At 41.3% G+C, this 3,190-nt stretch overlaps 1 pseudogene; it reads left to right on the top strand.

Annotated features, from left to right (window-relative positions):
• Positions 1-1,175: 1,175 nt before the first annotated feature.
• Positions 1,176-2,156, top strand: LOC131273597 (transforming acidic coiled-coil-containing protein 3-like; annotated as a pseudogene).
• Positions 2,157-3,190: the final 1,034 nt, after the last annotated feature.

A 3,190-nucleotide genomic window follows, 5' to 3' on the forward strand; every position in this document is an offset into this window, starting at 1 on the left:
AGAGCACCATTTGTCACATATAGGTTATCCTAAATTCACCTAGTAATTGGGTTACCATCTGTGTTTGTATTTTTCTAAAGAATCTCATATATTTTTGATAGAAGAAGGTTTACAATTTGAAGCCAGGCACAAGCTAAAGTTAAGTGCCTTATTCTCCTAGGAAACTGGGAGATAGAGATGCTTATCCATTTCAAAAAGCTTGCTCCTAGGTCCTTGAGGAAACATTCTTGGGTTGTAAAATTGGCAAGAGGCTTACTTATCTCTCAGAAAGATTTATGGATGTTTCAAGAAGGCAGAGAAAGAGCTTAGAGTAACAAGTTTCTAAAAGTAAATGTTCAAAGACAAGGAAGTAGGATGGGGGTGAGATCTTTTTTTCTCTTTCCATTAAGGAGAATGACATTTTCATTTCTGGTTTCTAATTTGTATTTCCCTTTCACCAATAGCATCAGTATGGCCTAGGAACTTTAGTTTTAGAGACACAAATTCTCAGGCCCCAACCTAGACCTACCAAATCAGAGGATGGGGGTACAACCCAGTCTTCTGTTATAATGAGCCACTCAGGTGATGCTGATATTCCCTCTAAGTTCAAGAATCATTGTAGAGAAATGTTGACAGCAGGCCACATGAAAAAGATCTGGGTAAGAAGGAGGACTTTATTGTACTTGAATTAATAGCTATCTGCAGTTTGCTTATTTGTTACCTTCAATTAATTGGCAAGAAATTAACATATCTGAAATAAAGGCAAGATAGTCAAATCCTAAGGACTTGCATTAAAGGTAAGAGTAGGAAAGATATTATTGAAAAAAAAATGGCATTCATTTGGCTCCAGAGGGCATTCTCTAATATACAAAAAATTGTCTGATTTTCTGACAAATCACAAGACTTCCAAATAAAATAAAGTCATAAAAACCAGGCTCAAGAGAAACTAGGCAATTGTGCAATTTTCTTACATGGATCCTTCCTTAAGTTCCCTGGCTTTCTACTGGGGTCCAAATCTCTCCTGTATTAATGTACCACAATTTTCGATGCAAATTGGAAACATCTGAGGATATATTTAAGAAGAAAATGCAGGAGATTTTGAGGGAAGTGGATGAGGAGAAAACAATGAATTCTAAGGGCGTATCAATTCATAGGAGTAGTCTGGACAGCGAGGCTCTCCCTAACCTGGGGAGCTAATGCTCTTCCCTTCTCAGCAGGGGCCAGGGCCAGCCATGAACCTCAAAAAGGAGAGCTCAGAGACCCTGCTGAAATTCTAGTCATGCGGGCCAAGGGAGATTATTGGAGCAGTTTGGAACTCCCTCGTTTAAGGAATCTGCCTTGAGAAGACAGTTCTTAAACCTCAAATTTGACCCACTCCTGAAGACAGCCCCAATAAACCAGTTCCCATGGCCACTGAGAAAAACAGCATTCATGATGCAAACAAGCAATCCTCAGGAAGTCCGTCCACCTGCGCAGAAGCTGGTGGAATTCGATTTCTTAGGAATTTCAGATATCGCCTCTCCTTGTGTGTCCTCAGACCTGTGGGCCTGGTTCTGCCCACTGGTCCCAATGTGAACATGCTGTGCTATAGCCAGAATGATCTGAATGCTGCAGTTAAAGTCACACAAGTGGAGAATCTGGAATTGAAAAGCAAGTATGAGGAGCTCCATAAGAAACGCCTGGAGATGGGAAAAATCATGGATGGGTTTTTAAAGGATCATACCCCAGGTGATGGAGGAGGCTCAGAAACAGATGGCATTTGCCAAAGCCAAAATCAAGAAGGTTCAGATAGAAAAGATCAACTTACTAGAGACCTGAAGTCGTTGGAGAGATCTTTCTCTGATCTTCTCAAGAGATTTAAGAAACAGAAGGAGATGATTGAAGGCTATTGCAAGAATGAAGAATCACTGAAAAAATGTGTTGAGGATTATGTATTAAGAAGTGAAAATGCAGGCCAGAGATCTAAACACAGAAGGCCCAAACAGAAGAGAAACTCAATATAGCCAATGAGGAAATTGCCTAGGTTTGAAGGAAGACCAGAGTAGAGGTGCTAGCCTTCCAGGAAGAGTCTTAGAAAGGAGGAACTGCGAGTCCGTTCACTGAAGACCATCAAGCAGAAGACTAAAGAAAATGAGATGATCAGAATCCGTGATGACCTGGTATTAGTGGTGGACTAATCTGACATGGAAGTCACTAAGCAATGACATTCTCTCCTCCTGTCCATGTGACTGTCTCTAAGCAGGTCTCCTGTACTTTCTTCCCTCTTACTTTTTTCTTTTGGTGGAGATCTAAGTGAGCCTCAAAAAACGAGATAGCTATAGAAAATTAGGTATGAGATATTTTGACTTCTCAATGTTACATGTTTTTGTGCTCTTTGACTTATTAAATATTGATGCTAATCTATCATTAGTTTTTTTTTTTAAAGATTTATTTATTTAATTCCCCCCCTCCCCCAGTTGTCTGTTCTCTGTGTCTATTTGCTGCGTCTTGTTTCTTTGTCCGCTTCTGTTGTCGTCAGCGGCACGGGAAGTGTGGGCGGCACCATTCCTGGGCAGGCTACACTTTCTTTCACGCTGGGCGGCTCTCCTTACCGGTGCACTCCTTCCTCGTGGGGCTCCCCTATGTGAGGGACACCCCTGCGTGGCTGCAGCACTCCTTGTGTGCATCAGCACTGCACATGGGCCAGCTCCACACAGGTCAAGGAGGCCCGGGGTTTGAACCGTGGACCTCCCATGTGGTAGACGGACGCCCTAACCACTGGGCCAAGTCCGTTTCCCTAGTTTTTGTATTCTATCAAATATATGCTCTTGTGAGAGTTATTGAAAGAACACTTTCTTTTTTTTCTTGATGCTGGTATCCTACACCCTTTTTACTGTAGGAAAAACATTGCTTTGAAATAATCAGCCAATAGGACCATGTCTCAACTTATTTTGTTAGAACACAGGCACTACAAAAGTGTAGTACATAAGTCATCTTATTGCAGGACCCAGTTTCCTGAGGAACTTTTGTAATGCTAACTGGCAATGAAAAAAATAATTGCCATAACCTGTCTTTAGTCATACCCTGTAAAAACATAACTAGTGATTTTTATATGGTCCTCAGGTATATAAATTGCCCGCGAAGGAGACAGGGATTGTTGTTTTTTTTTTAAAAGATTTATTTCTTTATTTCTCTCCCCTTCCCCCCCTCACCCTGTTTGTCTGTTCTGTGT

The sequence above is a fragment of the Dasypus novemcinctus genome, chromosome 16, assembly GCF_030445035.2.
Source record: "Dasypus novemcinctus isolate mDasNov1 chromosome 16, mDasNov1.1.hap2, whole genome shotgun sequence".
Taxonomy (NCBI): domain Eukaryota; kingdom Metazoa; phylum Chordata; class Mammalia; order Cingulata; family Dasypodidae; genus Dasypus; species Dasypus novemcinctus.